At 38.1% G+C, this 20,168-nt stretch overlaps 1 protein-coding gene across 22 annotated transcripts in view; it reads right to left on the reverse strand.

The window, feature by feature from the left end:
• ADGRL3 (adhesion G protein-coupled receptor L3) overlaps nt 1–20,168 on the reverse strand; it is a 568,292-nt gene that overhangs the window by 22,794 nt on the left and 525,330 nt on the right. The gene's annotated exons all lie outside the window — the stretch shown is intronic.

Below are 20,168 nucleotides of genomic sequence, written 5' to 3' on the forward strand. Positions count from 1 at the left end.
GGCTTGTTGGATTATTTGAAGTAATTTCTCATATGGAATAACATTGACAATTTTTTGTTTTCATACCAAAATAACAGGGTCTGACAAACTAACTTAGTATAAACTGGCTGTTTTTTATAACTGCTGTTTTTCTGCTCTAAAAACCCATGTTTTAAAGAGCAAGTATACTTCTACTACAGTACTTATATTCCTCTCTAGCTTTATTCTTACACAATTCCTGTACATTCCACACAGTTCGACTAACATGGTAGCAGGAAGAAGCTTATAAGAAATACAGGTGGTCCTCACTTAACAATGCTAATTAGGAACAGAAGCTCCATTGTTATACAAAACGGTTGTAAATGGGAAAAATATGATGTGCTACTCGGCAAGGGCAGTTATGACTCTCCTGATTATTGTTGTTAAGTGAGGACCATGTGAGTTAATAAGCAAGGACCTCACTTGACTGTGACTTGTGACTTCTTGCCAACTTCCTGTTGATTTGCTTGTTTGAAGCTGAAAAGAAAAGGTCACAAATCACGATCATATAACCATGGCGACACTGATAAGGAGTGGTCATACAATGTTCAGTGCTGTCATATGTTTGAATGGTCACTGAGTGGTTGTTAAACAAGGGCTACCTGTAGATGTGAAAAGTCTCTTGTCTGGCTTTCTAACTCTTTCCAACGTACTCAGATTGTAGTAATATATTCACAGGCATCTTACTAACTACTAATTAATCACTGAATACATAGTGACCCTTCTTTTCTTGCACCTTTGACTCAGTCTTGACTCCTAGTGGCTGCCTGGACAAACCCTTTTGGTTTTCTTGGTAAGATTATGGAAGATGTTTGCCTATGACTGCATCCAAGGGCTGAGAGAGAAGGCCTGCCCCAAGATCACCCAGCTGGCTTCGTGCTTAAGATAGGATTCGAACTCACAGTCTCCTTGTTTCTAGCAGAGTTCTTTTAACTACTACACCGAACCAGTTCTTAGTGACATAAGACTCATTAGATATGTACTGTAGGACTAGAACTCTGTGTAATATTTTAACATCCTACTTTTAATTTCCAGATGAATAGAAGGTGCCTGAGAGAAAAAGAACTGCATTTGTAAACATTTTTTTAAAAATAAATGTAGTGTTGCCTGATCAGTCATATTTATTAAGAGGGAGTAACGGAGCTCTCATAAAACTTGAAGGAGTGCACAGCCATTTTTTTTCTAGAAAAAAAGGAGAACAGTAAGTTCCTTTCATTTCCTTCATGGCAGAGTATGGGAAAGTCATCACTGTCTTTTGTTGAATGTAATACAAGCAATAACATAAGTTTGCTTACTGTTCCTTCTCACTAAATAAGGATCACTTTAACCTTCACAGCCAGGTGGTAATTTATTGAAAAGAAAATATGCAAGCTGGAGGAGGAGGAGGAGGAGGAGGAGGAGGAGGAGGAAAAATGAATTACAAAAAAAGGCAACTTCCTCTTCCCTCACCCTTTGTATTCCACACAAAATTAGAATTATGATTTTTTGGCATCATTCTAGTTTTCTCTGTTTCTTGATAACAAGCAGTGAGTGAGCTATGGTTCATCAAGCAGTTCACATTTATCTCCTATGATTGTAAGAAGAGGTTTCTTCCAATCAAATCATGTTAATTACTTAAGCAGTGAAAAGATTATTGAGTTATTATTCAACAATCTGCAAATGCCACTATTAATGAAATATAATTATCTTGAATAAATTGTTTTATTTCTTTTTGATGTGGTTATCTATGATTTTCATTCCCAGTAATGTGTACATTACAGTGGACCTTGACTTTGGTTGGGGCATGACTTTAGTTCAGACTAAGAGAGTGAGAGAGGAGACTTCTATTTCTTTAGGGAGGAATCTACCAGTCAGGATCCACTCTATCTTGATCCTTGGGCTTTCATGAAGTTCTCATTCTGATCTCTTCCTCCTGAGCTGCAGTGTGTTGGAAAGTGTTTCAGTCAAGCAGCAGTGATAAAAGCAGGAGACAGACAAAATGACACTTTTGGCATTTATGTAAAATGTTATGATTGGGAAGGAAAGTGTTTTGTCCAAAACTGATTCTTGCAAGTTCAGGTAGTCACAGTTCCTGGGTTGTAAAAATACTAATGGTAGAGAAAAGTTTAATTTTAATATTTGCTTCTTGATGAGGTTCTGCCTCCCATTCAGAGCAGCTATTGAATTAGTTGAACAAACAACTGATTTCATTTTGAGGGGGGAAATGTGATTTCATCTCTTGTACTACTGCCTCAAGCTCCCAACTCCAACCATCAGCTTCATTATAATCAGAAAGTCATTTGTATGTGCATGTGTGTTGCTTCTCACAAAAATTTTTCTCTCTATGAAGGCATTTTTGCTGTAAGGGTCTTTAGATTCCCCCCTCTCAAAATGATGGTCATAGATTTTTCAAATGTATTGATATTTCCTCATACCAATTTCTATAAAATATGGCCTATTTTTTTACATAATTAAGATAGTTTGCTTTATAATGTTAATAGCTTCTTATTCAAGTTAATTCATACTATTGCTTTATAAGAAGGCCATTGTTTGTAAATCAAAATTCACTTAAAAATCTCTAATCATGGAGAGCATCTTAAATATTAGATTTATTAAATATAAATATATGTTACTAAGGATTATTCAATTGTTCAAACAATTTTAATTGATTTACATGACTACACAAACTGTATGTAGATTACTTATTGCAATGTCAAGGTTACTAGCTAAGGATACAAAACCTGAAAACCCGAGTACATATTTTCTTTACCTGATGGCTATAGTTAATGGAGGATTGAAAGCAGACAGACATTGAAACTGAAGTAAAAAATATGTGACTTACACCCACCTTTACTGATGAATAGTAAAAGAGAAGGCAGTCTACCTTTGGCTACTGCAATATTCAGAGCAGGCATGTTGGAAGGAAAATGAAAGACCACTATATTCCCTTTGAACTGATGACAAGAATGTCAGTGGAATATCTGGATGCTTATATACTACTAACTGCTATATAAGCTAGCAATATATAAGTTTTAACTAATATGGCTAGAAAAAAATAACACAAGAGGAGAAAAGAAAAGAAGTGAAAGATAACTAGAAAGGAAATCACTTAAACTTAGAGAGGTCCTAGCTATCTCTCCGTTTTTCTATCTATTGCATATGTTATGTTTTAAAGGAGAGAAGATTGTGGAATGAGGTAAGGGGTTTCTGAGTATGCAGAATGTCTACTGAGTCTGCTTTCTGAAGGGAGGAGAAACTTATCCTTAAAGCAATGTTTCTCACCCTTGGGAACTTTAAAATGGGTGGACCATGTTTATTTAGGGTGAGAAGTACTTCCCAAAAGTGTTGGGAGGGAGGAAACACTAGAAAAGCAACCAAGTTTAGGGCTAGTTGTAGACTTCGTAACTCAGATTGAGGCAGAGGGATCAGATATTTCTGAGTCTAAATTGGGTAACCCAAATATATGTTATTGTTGTTATTATTGTTATTATTGTTATTATTGTTGTTATTATTATTATTATTATTATTATTATTATTATTATTTTGTTAGCGTTTCTGTTGCTTCTGCTTTTATAGTTTTCTTTCCCTTTTTGACATTTTCCATTCAGTTTCCTCAGTAAAATTAAATTATTACTAGGCCATTTATTGAACAAAGATAACATTGTTGATAGTAATATTCTTATATATTTATGCCAGTTGAGTGACTGATTTAATTAAAATCTGGAGCAGTGGTGGTATTCAACTGGTTCGCACCGGATCGGGCAAACCAGTAGCAAGAATTCGGTGTAGGTCGCCGAACCGGTAGTAAGTTCTAGCCGGCCACTCCCCCGATCCGGTTGCCCTCCCACCTGATGCTTGCTTATCTGCCCGCCTGACATTCGCCTAGGATAATTTCTTTTTTTTCCCTCCTGACAATCAGCTGTGCATGGATCAGCTGTGCCGGGATTCTCCTTGCTAAGGCCCAGGAAGGCAAAAAATGGAGGGAGGAGCTCAGCCCCCCCTCCATTTTTTGCCTTCCAGAGTCCCAGAGGAGCCTTAGGGGAGCAAAAACGTCTCCTCGAGGCTCCTCTGAGGCTAGGAAGCTCCCAAAATGGAGCTTGGAGGGATGCTTTGCGCCCCTCCCATGCTCTGTTTTTTCCTTCCTGAGCCTCAGAAAAGGGGAGCAAAAATGCCCCCGCAGAGGCTCCTCTGAGGCTAGGAAGGTCCCAAAGATGGGTGGGGTGGGCAAAAAAGCCAAAAAAAAAAAAGCCACACCCATCCAGTCACATGGCCATGCCCACCAAGCCACGCCCACAGAACCGGTAGTAAAAAAATTTGAATCCCACCACTGATCTGGAGTGTCTTTGATATTGGTCATGTTCTTTCCTGCAACTAGATATTATACATTAGATTAATGCAATGACAGATGCAAAGTTTGAAAGTTAAAGTTCTTTGAAATATATTTTAGTTGAAATTTTTTGTTCATATTTAAGTCATGTTTCTTGTCTTGGAACAATTGCAGAAAACTTGTTGGAATTCAGAATGTCCTTTGGTATCATAATTCAGTTTAAAGTGATCCTGAGGAATGAAGAAGAAAGTAGCAGATAACAAGACCCAGGCTTGCATTTCAGGAATTGTGAATAAAACTGCCCTAACCATAATAATCGTCTAACCATAATACTAGAAGAAATGTCTATCTTTTGGTTTAAGAAATGTAAACTGGGGTGACAAGAAGTTTGAGGTATTAGCTGCAAGGTTAGGTCTGGTTAACTGCCTTATAGCTGAATCTATGGAGTTGGGGGATTTTCCTATGTCCATTATTACTGGATGATGCACTGTTCATTCATTACTGATGATGCACTGTTTCTCTCCTTTGCCAACTCTTGTCAGGGGTCTGGGTCTGTTTGGCTGGAGCCCAGAGGTCATTATTAGATTAACACTATCAAGAATTCTTGTTTCAGAACTTTATTGCTCCAGATCACTATCTTTCTCCTAGACATTGTTACATCAGTGACTAAATTATTCTCATAGGACAGTTTGGCAATCAGGAGAAATTATCTTTCCTAAAGAAGGAACATAGACAGGAGATTTTTCCATGTAATCAGTTCCTATACAGAAAATAAGCCTTAGCACTAAAGAACATAGTACTGATTTCACATAATTCTTCTTTAGAGAGTTGTGGGATTGATCTATAAAACACTTGTATAAAAGAGATAAAACTGAATATGGCAAAGAAAAATATAAAGTAACTATGAGCGAATGAATTGCAACTGAATTCTCAAATGTTTTATCACAACAAATGAAACCTCAAATAATGTCTTAAATATGTAAAAATCCATCATGCCATTATTTCCTTTTTGGGGAAAACAATGTTTTGCAAAGTGCAGAAAATAATTAAGGAATAGTAAGCCAAAGAAATAAATCATGAGGTAAGAAAAAGGAATGGGAATAAATATAGTTTGCAATAGCACCACTTGTCATATCTCTGTATACCTTCTGAGCCCTACAAATCATTCTTTCTTCACCACATTCATACAACTGCATGGTAAACTGCCTTTTGTTTTTAAACATATGAATTTCATTCAGCCATGACTTTTCTCAATCATTTTCTTCTTTCATTCATACTACTTCTCTCTGAAGACTCAGGCTTTATACATTCTCTCTATATCGCCAAACCACTTCCATGTACTTTTTTCATATTAGTCATTCATCCTTGCATTACGTCTCCATTGATCCAACATCTATTCACTCTTCACCTTTTCTTGTTTTACCCTATATTCTAGTTTTCCCATTGCATTGAACTTTTAGATTTCCCCAGCTCTAACTGTATACAATTAAGTGGGCAAAAGCACTTTCTCATTTAAAGCCAGTTTTGTTTCTTTTGACAAATATTCACTGCAATATATCCACATACTATTCACCAGCATTCTGCTAAAATACTTTAATTCATCTACATTTCTTTGTTATTATCCCTGCTCAGTATTAAATAATTTGCTAAGCATTCAATTTATGCTTTCAATTCATGCTTTTCTTCCATCATATCTTCCTCTTTTTTACATTGTGCTAACAACTTTTGTGCAAAATATCTTGTAGTTCCACCTGATCACTTTTTCATATGCTTTCTTTATATACCAATAGCCATGAAATTAGCTTTCTCACATCTATATCTTTCTCTTCTGAGAAGCAAAAATCTGATCAGTTCATCCTACCTGACGTAATGTCCCAAAATTTGCAGTTCCAAAATAATTATTTTCTTGGAGCATTATCCTTTCTTGCTCCATTCCACCAAGACCTGACCAAGCATATTTAGCATAGTAATCTCCCTGCAGTTTTGCATTCACTCTTTTTTATATCTGTTTGAAGCAGTAGAATAATCAGGCACACAGTCTTCACACAAATATTAAACAAGATGCACAATCATTTCCTACACAAACCACCTCCATATCCTAATACATCTCCCAGTCCCACTGTAATGTTTCTCCTGAAGCCTTCTCACAACTTTGAATTCTTTTCATCTATTCTTTTCTTGGGCAATAAAATTTAAAGCATTTGTTTGACTTTGATTTCTCCATATATTATTCTCATACAGATCTTTAAAATACTCCTCTGGTGTTCTGCCTCTTCAATTTCATCCTAAATTGTTTTTAATTCCATTTGTTCTGCTGCTGGCTACTTGTTGCTCTTTTTCTTCCCTTTCAAAACCATTAGAACTAAACCTTGCTCTATATTTTTCTGCCTCTTTAATTTAATTGTTCTCTTTGACTCCAAATTCAATTATCTTTGTTCTCTTTATATATGTCTTTCTCTCATTCTTATTTTTTTCAGTATGCATTTTCCCTCTTGTCCACCGCCTATTTTTGTCCATCATTCCATCAAGTATTTTTTTTTGCTTTGTTTTGTTCCCCATAAGAGTAACAAACAGCTTGAGTGCTTTACTTTAGGGTAACTGAACAGTTTCAATGCTATTCTGTAGAATATACAACCTAGATTTTAGTCACATATTTAATCTTTGTTGCTAGGGGACAGCATATTTCCCATGATAGATTGCCTGGTATACAAACTGGTGATTTCATTCCTCTGAGGGGGCATGGAGGGAGGCCAGCACACATTGCCTTCTAGGTGCTGGCACGCGAGTGTGTGCAAGTGAGCACGCACATGATTATTGGCACGGGAGCCAAAAAAGGTTAGCCACCACTGACCTAGGTTGTGCCGCCATGGCACGGCTAATAAACAACCAGATTTTTCTTGCTAAATGGCTTTTATTAGCACATTGGTCCGAATCCCAACATCAAGCCAACTCTCTCAAAACTAACCGAAAACAACAGGGATTCCTGAGTACTCTCCACTTTCTCTCTGATGCCTGGGGTGCATGGAAAAAGACTCAGGCCACCATGGCAGAGGGCAGACTCTCTGAAGAAAGTCTGTTCCTGGCAACCCAGAAGGAGGCAGATCCTACTCCCATCCAGGGAACTCCAGGAACCCAAGGGCAGCCATCTCTGACCATGGAAACTGAGACATCCAAGATGCTGCCTCAATGACCAAAGCGGGAAGGGTTGAATATTGGTGGAAAAAGTCCCAAAAGCAGCTGAGGCCAAATTTCTCCACCCTATCTCCCGTCATTTGGGGAAACCCATAAATGAACTAGGAAGACTGAAGTGTATGAAGGAGTAGGAAGAGGTCAGAACCCCAACATCCCTACTTGGGACCCAAGGTGAATCCTGGAGTAATTGGGGGAGAAATTCGACCGAGCCACCCTTCGCAATGAGAGGCAGTCGTTCTGCCCAAAAGAAAGGGGGAAAGAAATGTGTGTGTGGGTGTTACTATCAAACTCCCCAAAGGGAGTGGAAGCCAAATCCAACCCACAAAGCTCCAATTAGCTAGCCTAAGTTTAAACTGAGCTAACCACGGAGCAACACCGGAGTGCCCATGCGCATTCATCCGCCCAGAAATGGGGGAGACAGATGAGAACGCAGCCCCCTTCTTCACCCACCAGAAGGAAACAGCCTGAGGCTGTCGCCAGTGGCTGCTCCGCGCAAGCTAGCGGCTTGCATGGGGAAAACCTCTCTCCATGAGCTAGAGCTGATGGAGACCGCCAAGCGCCAACAAGATGAGGGAGCAGCAGTGTTGAACGAGTGGCTCAGATTTAAAATTTAATTTTTTAAAGATTTAGATTTTTTTAAAATTTAATTTTAAAAAAATTATTTTTTGAAAAAAAATGGTTTTATGAAGGGTTTTATTTTTTTTTATTTTTGGTAATAAATTGATCTAATTTTTACTTTTTGAGACTTATTTTTGTTCTTTTAAAAATCAAGAACAGAGAGAAAAAAATAAATGATTAAAAATAAAATACAAAAAAGAAAAACACATTTAAGGCCCCAGTTACCCAGGGAATAGAAGGGTTGATGTTACTTGCATCTTACGTAATGAATTAATTATAGACCTTGCAGTGCAATTGCAATAGAATGGAATTTTTAAATTCTAAAATTTCAAAAATCTATTTTGAAAAAAAAACAAATTTAATTAAAAATTTAATATTTTTAAAAGATCAGATTTATTCAGGAATTTATTTATGATCTTTTGCTTCCTCTTGAGTTAAGACTGAATATGCAGTTTTGCACTACTATTTCAGCTGCTGCGTTGAAAACTGTTTTTCTGCCATTCTCAGCTGTTGTGCTGCATGTCTTCTGATGCCATTCTGTCCTGATACCATCCTCTCTCTGTATCCTTCTCCATATCATGCCTTCTCCCTCTCCACCTCTTTTTTCCTTCCTTAGTGCTCTTTCACAGAATTCTTTTCACTAGGTTCCAATCCTTCTGTTCTTGCATTCCCTTTCCATTCATTCTGCTGACAAATCTGTTGCATTCACTTTTCATTCATTCTGTTGCAAGATGTATATTCTAATCTACACTGATCTAATCTATCCATAGAATTCATCCATTTCTTCTTACTACCATTTTAATTTCACTCTAGGTTCTTTGATATTTTTCTATCTGCCTCTTACATATTTTTTCTATTTTCCCAAGATCTACTCTTGATATTATAAAATAGCTATCTGTTTCATATTCAGAAACTCTCATCATTCTTGTATTTTTCATTACTAGCACTCCTAAATCTTTTATTATAATCTATCAACTGTCTCATTTTAATGATTCTTTTCATCTGGGTGCATGAATAAGCGCAGAAAAAGTAAACATTTTTCTATACTTCAAATGGCATTCTTGGTTTGTCCAAATGATCCATTTTTTTTCCACATTCTTTTTCCTCTCAGAATATTTCCTGTTTCTCATTTATTTAAAATATTGCATGGTTTTCTCCATCTATAGATTTTTTTATTGTCACAATTTACTAAAGTATTAGAGACAATTATTGCATTATCTGCATATAGATTCCTCCTTTCATTTGCAATATAAAATAAACATGGGTGACATCAATTCATACTTTCTGATATATATTTGAACTCCTATAGTTAAACTTATACCTTTTTGCATGTCTTTGAAACCTCCACCCACTCCACAAGAGCAGGTCATCTTCATTCAGATGATTGCATCCTTTCCCTTTCTCCTAAGTTTCATAGACATACTTTTCTTCCTCGTGTCAGTAAATCTATGCTCTTTACCATATTTAAAAATGGTTAGGTTTCCCTTCATTTGTTAATAGAAATGCAAAGGCTAGCTAGGCTACACTATGCTATGCTATGAAGTTGATTATGCAGCCTTCCTCTTACACTGAATGTAGTAATGCTGGCTGGGAAATTCTGAAGTTGAAGTTCACCCATCAATTTATGCTCTTTCAATTCATGCTTTTCTTCCATCATATCTTCCTCTTTTTACATTGTGCTAACAACTTTTGTGCAAAATATCTTGTAGTTCCACCTGCTACCAAGTGGCTCTCAATGACTTTGCTTTTCTAAAGAATGCAATGACCAGCTGTCTGCAAAGAATATAAATAAATCTTTCCATTCCCCACCATCACACTTTTTCATATGCTTTCTTTATATACCAATAGCCATGAAATTAGCTTTCTCACATCTATATCTTTCTCTTCTGAGAAGCAAAAATCTGATCAGTTCATCCTACCTGACGTAATGTCCCAAAATTTGCAGTTCCAAAATAATTATTTTCTTGGAGCATTATCCTTTCTTGCTCCATTCCACCAAGACCTGACCAAGCATATTTAGCATAGTAATCTCCTGCAGTTTTGCATTCACTCTTTTATATCTGTTTGAAGCAGTAGAATAATCAGGCACACAGTCTTCACACAAATATTAAACAAGATGCACAATCATTTCCTACACAAACCACCTCCATATCCTAATACATCTCCCAGTCCCACTGTAATGTTTCTCCTGAAGCCTTCTCACAACTTTGAATTCTTTTCATCTATTCTTTTTCTTGGGCAATAAAATTTAAAGCATTTGTTTGACTTTGATTTCTCCATATATTATTCTCATACAGATCTTTAAAATACTCCCTCTGGTGTTCTGCCTCTTCAATTTCATCCTAAATTGTTTTTAATTCCATTTGTTCTGCTGCTGGCTACTTGTTGCTCTTTTTCTTCCCTTTCAAAACCATTAGAACTAAACCTTGCTCTATATTTTTCTGCCTCTTTTAATTTAATTGTTCTCTTTGACTCCAAATTCAATTATCTTTGTTCTCTTTATATATGTCTTTCTCTCATTCTTATTTTTTTCAGTATGCATTTTCCCCTCTTGTCCACCGCCTATTTTTGTCCATCATTCCATCAAGTATTTTTTTTTTGCTTTGTTTTGTTCCCCATAAGAGTAACAAACAGCTTGAGTGCTTTACTTTAGGGTAACTGAACAGTTTCAATGCTATTCTGTAGAATATACAACCTAGATTTTAGTCACATATTTAATCTTTGTTGCTAGGGGACAGCATATTTCCCATGATAGATTGCCTGGTATACAAACTGGTGATTTCATTCCTCTGAGGGGGCATGGAGGGAGGCCAGCACACATTGCCTTCTAGGTGCTGGCACGCGAGTGTGTGCAAGTGAGCACGCACATGATTATTGGCACGGGAGCCAAAAAAAAGGTTAGCCACCACTGACCTAGGTTGTGCCGCCATGGCACGGCTAATAAACAACCAGATTTTTCTTGCTAAATGGCTTTTATTAGCACATTGGTCCGAATCCCAACATCAAGCCAACTCTCCCAAAACTAACCGAAAACAACAGGGATTCCTGAGTACTCTCCACTTTCTCTCTGATGCCTGGGGTGCATGGAAAAAACTCAGGCCACCATGGCAGAGGGCAGACTCTCTGAAGAAAGTCTGTTCCTGGCAACCCAGAAGGAGGCAGATCCTACTCCCATCCAGGGAACTCCAGGAACCCAAGGGCAGCCATCTCTGACCATGGAAACTGAGACATCCAAGATGCTGCCTCAATGACCAAAGCGGGAAGGGTTGAATATTGGTGGAAAAAAGTCCCAAAAGCAGCTGAGGCCAAATTTCTCCACCCTATCTCCCGTCATTTGGGGAAACCCATAAATGAACTAGGAAGACTGAAGTGTATGAAGGAGTAGGAAGAGGTCAGAACCCCAACATCCCTACTTGGGACCCAAGGTGAATCCCTGGAGTAATTGGGGGAGAAATTCGACCGAGCCACCCTTCGCAATGAGAGGCAGTCGTTCTGCCCAAAAGAAAGGGGGAAAGAAATGTGTGTGTGTGGGTGTTACTATCAAACTCCCCAAAGGGAGTGGAAGCCAAATCCAACCCACAAAGCTCCAATTAGCTAGCCTAAGTTTAAACTGGAGCTAACCACGGAGCAACACCGGAGTGCCCATGCGCATTCATCCGCCCAGAAATGGGGAGACAGATGAGAACGCAGCCCCTCTTCTTCACCCACCAGAAGGAAACAGCCTGAGGCTGCCGCCAGTGGCTGCTCCGCGCAAGCTAGCGGCTTGCGGGGGAAAACCCTCTCTCCATGAGCTAGAGCTGATGGAGACCGCCAAGCGCCAACAAGATGAGGGAGCAGCAGTGTTGAACGAGTGGCTCAGATTTAAAATTTAATTTTTTAAAGATTTAGATTTTTTTAAAATTTAATTTTAAAAAATTATTTTTTGAAAAAAAATGGTTTTATGAAGGGTTTTATTTTTTTTTTATTTTTTGGTAATAAATTGATCTAATTTTTTACTTTTTGAGACCTTTGTTCTTTTAAAAATCAAGAACAGAGAGAAAAAAATAAATGATTAAAAATAAAATACAAAAAAGAAAAAACACATTTAAGGCCCCAGTTACCCAGGGAATAGAAGGGTTGATGTTACTTGCATCTTACGAATGAATTAATTATAGACCTTGCAGTGCAATTGCAATAGAATGGAATTTTTTTAAATTCTAAAATTTCAAAAATCTATTTTTGAAAAACAAATTTAATTAAAAATTTAATATTTTTAAAAGATCAGATTTATTCAGGAATTTATTTATGATCTTTTGCTTCCTCTTGAGTTAAGACTGAAATATGCAGTTTTGCACTACTATTTCAGCTGCTGCGTTGAAAACTGTTTTTCTGCCATTCTCAGCTGTTGTGCTGCATGTCTTCTGATGCCATTCTGTCCTGATACCATCCTTCTCTGTATCCTTCTCCATATCATGCCTTCTCCCTCTCCACCTCTTTTTTCCTTCCTTGGCGTCTTTCACAGAATTCTTTTCACTAGGTTCCAATCCTTCTGTTCTTGCATTCCCTTTCCATTCATTCTGCTGACAAATCTGTTGCATTCACTTTTCATTCATTCTGTTGCAAGATGTATATTCTAATCTACACTGATCTAATCTATCCATAGAATTCATCCATTCTCTTACTACCATTTTAATTTCACTCTAGGTTCTTTGATATTTTTCTATCTGCCTCTTACATATTTTTTCTATTTTCCCAAGATCTACTCTTGATATTATAAAATAGCTATCTGTTTCATATTCAGAAACTCTCATCATTCTTGTATTTTTCATTACTAGCACTCTAAATCTTTTATTATAATCTATCAACTGTCTCATTTTAATGATTCTTTTTCATCTGGGTGCATGAATAAGCTCAGAAAAAGTAAACATTTTTCTATACTTCAAATGGCATTCTTGGTTTGTCCAAATGATCCATTTTTTTTCCACATTCTTTTTCCTCTCAGAATATTTCCTGTTTCTCATTTATTTAAAATATTGCATGGTTTTCTCCATCTATAGATTTTTTTTTATTGTCACAATTTACTAAAGTATTAGAGACAATTATTGCATTATCTGCATATAGATTCCTCCTTTCATTTGCAATATAAAATAAACATGGGTGACATCAATTCATACTTTCTGATATATATTTGAACTCCTATAGTTAAACTTATACCTTTTTGCATGTCTTTGAAACCTCCACCCACTCCACAAGAGCAGGTCATCTTCATTCAGATGATTGCATCCTTTCCCTTTCTCCTAAGTTTCATAGACATACTTTTCTTCCTCGTGTCAGTAAATCTATGCTCTTTACCATATTTAAAAATGGTTAGGTTTCCCTTCATTTGTTAATAGAAATGCAAAGGCTAGGCTAGGCTACACTATGCTATGCTATGAAGTTGATTATGCAGCCTTCCTCTTACACTGAAGTAGTAATGCTGGCTGGGAAATTCTGGAAGTTGAAGTTCACCCATCGTAAATATCTATGGTGATTCTCAGTCATCAGTCAATCTATGCTCTTTGGAATGAACACCCTTCAAATGGTATGGGAGTATGAACAGATTTCCAGAAAAATTGTAGACTACAGGTAGCATTTGAGCTTCAGTTTGAGATGCAGACAACACAGACTCATCCCCAGCAGCCTGTGCCTGTGTTCAACAGGGAAGGGATAGGACAGAAAACATCCTGCAGAATGCACAACTCCACAACACAGTCTTTCAGCAGTTCCAATTTCCATTTGCACTTCTCAGGTAACCCTAAGGACACAGACAAGCTACCAAGTGGCCTCAACGACTTTGCTTTCTCTAAAAGAATGCAAATGACCAGCTGTCTGCAAAGAATATAAATAAATCTTTCCATTCCCCACCATACAGTCAAAGCTGAAGAAGCTTCTTGAATAAGAAGCAAAATGTCTTCAAAAAAAGACATCCACCTCAAACTTGTCAAGATTGAGAAACAAAGCTTGACACATAAAAGGATATTCTAGAAGATGCATAATTAACCATTGACTTTAACCCTGATTAAAGGAATTAATGGCTTCTTCTGAGACAGAGTACTAGACAGCATCAGCATATGGTGGCAATATACTTCAAAGATATCAAGACCTCTCCCAGTAGTCTTATATGAATAATAGGCGCAAAATGGAGCATTGTGTGAGATAAGATAATCTAGGTATTAAACAGTAAGCAACATTAAAGATGGCCTGACCAAAAGGTTGAAGCCTACTGTTAAAAGTGTTCACAAGGATCAAAAGTGAGTGATTCAAAGTGACCCTGAGAGAAATTATGGACATTAATAAAAGGTCAAAGGAAACTAATAGAAAATCCCAACACTCCTCAGCTTCCTAGTACCAAGGCAGCAGAAGCAGTCATGCTCACATATCTTGGCTAAAAACACTAGTCAAGTGGGTCCAAAAAATAGCACCCTCCAGATATTTTTTTCTCATAGCCAAAAATGGTGCATTTGAGTCCAATCAATCACTTCCCCAAGGAAAGTTTCTTCATAACCGCCTCCTTGAAACTCAGTCTATTGTTAAAAGTTATAGTGTGGTTTCGCTCTGTGTTCTAGCTGAAGCCACATTATTTAACTCTGTTGAAATAAAGGTAGCCTGTAAGCCTTTGAATTTGACTTTTCCATGTTTAATAAATAAGAACTCAGACTGAGAGTATTTAAAGGGCATGCTGAATAGTAATGTACTTCTTAATTATGTCAAAACATCGAACATGAAGTATGTTAAAAATAGCAACACCACCCTCCATCAATTCTAATAATTGTATTAGAATGCAATTTCAAATTAAGAAATTCTTTTTTCTAAATCTGCATTAAAGACGTATATTACCTTCTCTTTTTCACTCCTTGCAAATGAAATGTTTTATTCCCTCATTAATGTATACTGAGCCAGACCTCTCTATTCTTTTCTCATAACATTTTTATTACCATAGCACAGCATTTCTCACTGTAGTTTATGGAGAAAAACAAATCATTAATATTTATGAAATCACAGAATTGAAAGAGGCTGTTTAACTATACAGTCCAATTCTTTGCTCGAAGGAGAAATTTAAATGAAAATCATGCCCAACAGATGGCTGTCCAACCACCATTTCAGCTTAGTGAATGGGAGCTCATCATTTCCCTAGGAAATTGGTATTAAACATCAAGCTGCTCTTATGACTATGTTTTTTCTCTTTTCTAGAATCTGAACTTATCATTTAAAGCATTACGTTGGGTTCTGGGTTCAGAGACAATAAAGGAGTTGCAGCTCTCACAAATATGGAGAATGCTAGCATGTCTTCAAATCTGTCAATTTTCTTCATTTCTAGTCCTATGATGTTTCTTGCCTTCTTCGAAACTGTTCCAATGTGTGTAGATTCTTCTTACATATAGTGGCACCGTGGCACTAGAAGTTTGGATCTGACCAATGCAGAAGTACTACTTCCTGTGCTTTAAAAGTTTGACATCTATTGATGCTGTCTAAAATTACATTTTCTTTTTTTCGTAGTCATATACCACTGGTGTTTGTAATTAACTTCTGTTCTAAGATCATTTTCCCAGCACTGTTGCCAGGCCAGATATCCTTCCATTCTAAACCTCTGAATTTAATTTGTTTCCTAGAGCACATACACTTTTCATTTATGTCTTTTAGATTAATATTCTGTTATTTTCAACCCATTTCCTTAATCTATCAAACTCATTTTTATTTCTACCTTCTAGATTATTAGCATTCCTGTCCAGTTGTGTGCCATTTGCAAACCTGCAAAGCAGTCTTTCCATTTTCTTCTTGAAATAATTCATAACAATGCTAAAGAGACAAGCTCTAGAAGTGACCACCCTCCCTTGAGTCTGATGAGCAGAATTGAGAATTCTTTGACTGTGCTTCTCAAGCCTGTTTTGCCATGTCATCCATCCATCCCACTGGTTTAGCTATCAAAAATGGATTTGTTGAAATAAAAATATATCTGCAATACTCCCACAGTCAAATAAATTAATCAAAAGGTGAAATCAGTTTATTCTCGCTAGATTTGTGCTTGATCAACCTATGTTCACTTCTTATAATAAACACATTGTTTTCAAGGTAACCTAGAACCTCTGCTGTTGAGAGGATTCTCTTCTGCACGGAAATACAACATCACAAGTATTTAAGTGAGGGTGGGGTTTGTTTGGGGTTTTTTGGGGTATCTAACTCTTGTTGGTTAATTCCCAGCAAGTTTTTCAAGTTGCTGTACAAAATATAGCAACACCAGACGGTAGGATTACAGTCAGAAAGAAAAGCAAAGACATGAAAATCAATATGGTCAAAAAGCCTTGTAAAAACTAAAACGAGAGATCTTCCACATTATTTATAAAAGGATTGAGGGAACAGGACATGTTTGATGCGCTCAAGTTCCCAGACTCACACAACAAAGAGTCCTCCTGCATTTTTCATTAGTACCTAGGACAAAAGTCACAAGTGAGGACAACAGAATCCTATTACTGTCCCCAGGAAATGCATGCTATCCCATGAATCCTTGTACTAGAAGTGCATAAACAAAGCCTAATTATATTATCAATATCTCTATTAAACAAGCAGACAGGCAGCAGGGATATGGAAGGGAAAAGGAGAAAAAAATGGGGGGGGGGGGAGGAATCAGAACATTGTTGACATTCCAAGTCACAATTCACAAAAACTTACAACTACATCTCCCGTGTTTCCTACTTTCTTTGTTTACTCCGGCAATTCTCTTTTTCCTTCTCACACTACCTTCCATATGGCCAATTTGCTGTGGGGACAACACACTGTGGGTGGCTGGAGGGAGAGCCGAGCAGGCAGTTGAGCGAGTGAGTGGTGAGCAGACTGCAGTGTGGTAGCGATGGCTGGAGATTCCTATTTTCACACACTGCTGCCGCTGCTACCATTGCTGTTGAGCTCCTGGCTGAAGAGGCCAGGACAGTGGTGGTGGTGGGTGGGGCAGTGGCAGCCTGGGCACCCCATATTTGCATGCTGTACTGCCCCCACCATCTCCAGCCTCTTTGGCTTGGAGCTCAGTGTGGTGGCAGCGGAGATGGTGGTGGGTGTGAGAATGGGACGGCCTGCCTACCACCATCCCCCCGCCGTTCACCACACCTACTGGCACTGCCATCACCATCACGAGCCTCTTAAGCCTGAAACTTGGTGCAGTGGCAGTGGTAGTGGCAGCAGCATGATGTGTGAAAATGGGAGGAGGCAAGAAGTTCCAGAAGGCAGGAGCAATAGCAGAGAAGGGCCTCCTCCTGGACCCCACCAGCCGGAATACTTGGACTGACAGGACCCACAGCATGTCTCCTCTGCCAGCATGAGTGGTACAGGCCAATCCCAGTGGTCCCTCAAGTAACCTGGACCCATGCCATGAAGGGCTTTAAAGGTGATCACCAATACCTTAATTGTACTGGAAGCAGACTGGTAATTACTGCAGCTTGTGGAGCAGTGTTGTCGCAGGGGCCATTCTTCCCCCCCCTCCCCAAAATACCCACACCACTGCACTCTATGCCAGCTGTAGCATCCAAATGCTCTTCAAGGGTAATCCCATGTACAGCACATTAAACTAATCCACTTGTGTGATGACTAGGGACTGGTCCAGGAAAGACCACAACTGGCACACAATATGAAGTGCAAAGGTTCTCCTAGCCATAACTGCCACCTGTTTCTTGAACAGGAGTTATGAGTCCAGGAGAACTCCCAAATTGCAGACTGGGTCTTTCTGGGGCAATGCCACCCCATCCAGAGTCAAAGAAGACAAAGTCCCAGATCCCGGATCCCTGTGTACCCAAAGCCACTTAGTTTTACCAGGGTTCAATCAAAACTGTTGTCCCCCATCCAGGCCCTCACAACCTCAAGACACCACAAAAGGGAAGCAAAAGGGAAGCCACAGTATCACTTGGGTACTAAGAATGGAAATATAGAGTAGAGTGTCAGCAGCATACAGTATATATCTTAACGGATGATCTCACCCAGCAGTTTCATATAGATGTTGAAAAGAAGTGGAGAAAGTACTGAGCCCTGCGGTACACCACAGAATAGTGGCCAAGGGCTGGAGCTCTCATTCCCTATCAATACAGATTGGTACCTGCCACAGAAAAAAGAGTCGAACCAGCGCAGAAGTGCGCCATTCATCCCATCCCCTGCAGCTGGCCCAGAAGGATGCGAATGGTATTGATAGACACTGAAAGGTCAAGGAAAGCAAGGATGGTTGCATTACCACCATGTTGCTGTTACCAGAGATCATCGATAAGCGTGACCAATGCTGTCTCTGTCCCATAACCAGGCATGAATCCTGACTGAAGGGGGTCCAGATAATCCATTTCATCAAGGACCTCTGCAGCTGCAAAAACCACCACCTTTTCTACAACTTTCCCTAAGAATGAGAGATTGGAAACTGCATGAAAATTGTCTAGACAGGTGATGGTGATGGTGATGGTGTTTTAAGGAGGGGGTGAACCAGAGCTTGCTTAAAAGCATCCCAAAATATCCCCCCCTCTAATGATGTATTAATCACTGTCTAGACCCACCTGCTAGTCACCATCCTGGAGGCTTTCCCCATCCAGTAGGGACAAGGATCTAACTGAGAGGTGGTGGCACTGACAGCATCAAGGGCCCTGTCTACTTCATCAGGGCCAGGGGCATCCCATATTCACGTTATATATTCACTGATTCTAACTTTTCCTTTAGGGCAGGGGTGTCAAACTTGCCGCCTGTTTGCATCACATGTTAAGTTTTTATTCATAAAGATCCTACTGAAAGCCTTTGAGGAAATATTATAGATCTAGATATATCTGCTGTGAAATCTCAGGGTCCTTGTTAATGCTATTTCCTGTATATCATAAAAGAGCTGGATTATAACAGTCCAGAATGTAAAATCTACCAACTGACTAGCCATGGAGAAAGAAAAATAATCCAAGTATTTATTCTAATTGTCACACTGTGAGCACTCCATATAAATTGCTCATTGAAGTAGACAGATAGATGATAGATAGATAGATAGATAGATAGATAGATAGATAGATAGATAGACAGATAGATATTTAAAATGATTATTAATTTCTATTTTTTCAAAAATTGCCCATCATTACCAGCTGATTATATTTAGAGAACGAAGATTCATACTATCTCAATATCAGAAGACATGTTTTCTGGAAGACATTAAAAATTGAAGTAATTATGTAATGAAGAATAATGTAGACACCTAGACACCCTGCCCTAACTGGCATTAAGCTTAAATTAAAATTATGAAACAACCAAAAATAAATATTTAGGCGATACTGAGTAACTATCAAAACAGATTCATTAAAATTTCTAAATTAATTCTCAATAACCCAAGTGGCTCACTTTAACTCTATGCTTCTGTGGTTTTAAATACAGTTTGTCCTCTACTTACAACTACAACTGAGCCCATTTTTTTTTTTGCTAAACGAGACATTTGTTAACTGAATTTTGTCACATTTATGACCTTCCTTTTCCACATTTGTTAAGTGGATCACTGCAGTTGTTAGGTTAGTAACACAATTATTAAATGTATCTGGTTTCCCCATTGATTTTGCTCAGAAGATCTCAAAAGGTGATCATGTGACCCCAGGACACTGCAACAATCATAAATCTGAACCAGTTGTCAAGCAACTGAATTTTGATCATGTGACCAAGATGCTGCAATGATTGTGAAATCATTGTGAGAAAAACGCTGATAAGTCATTGTTTTTTCCAGTGCAATTGTAACTGAATGGTTACTAAATTAACTGCTGTAAGTCGAGGATCATGTGTTTGCTTTTGGATGTTGGCAACATGTGTAATTTACCAAATCTTATGCTTCTGATATATTTATCCTTTATTGGGTTGGTATTATGCTAAATTTTGAATTAAGCAGCAAACTGACAGTAGGTAGTAATTGTAGATAGTTAAAGCCACTGGGCTCACATTAGTAATGCTACATTTGCTTTGAACTGTTTACATTTTTTCATGGCATTTGTAACTGCCTGAAGCAATGTTATGTATGAAATCTTTAAAATGAATA

This window comes from Pseudonaja textilis, chromosome 2, assembly GCF_049901715.1.
Source record: "Pseudonaja textilis isolate UNSWEBS1 chromosome 2, rPseTex1.2, whole genome shotgun sequence".
Lineage (NCBI taxonomy): Eukaryota > Metazoa > Chordata > Lepidosauria > Squamata > Elapidae > Pseudonaja > Pseudonaja textilis.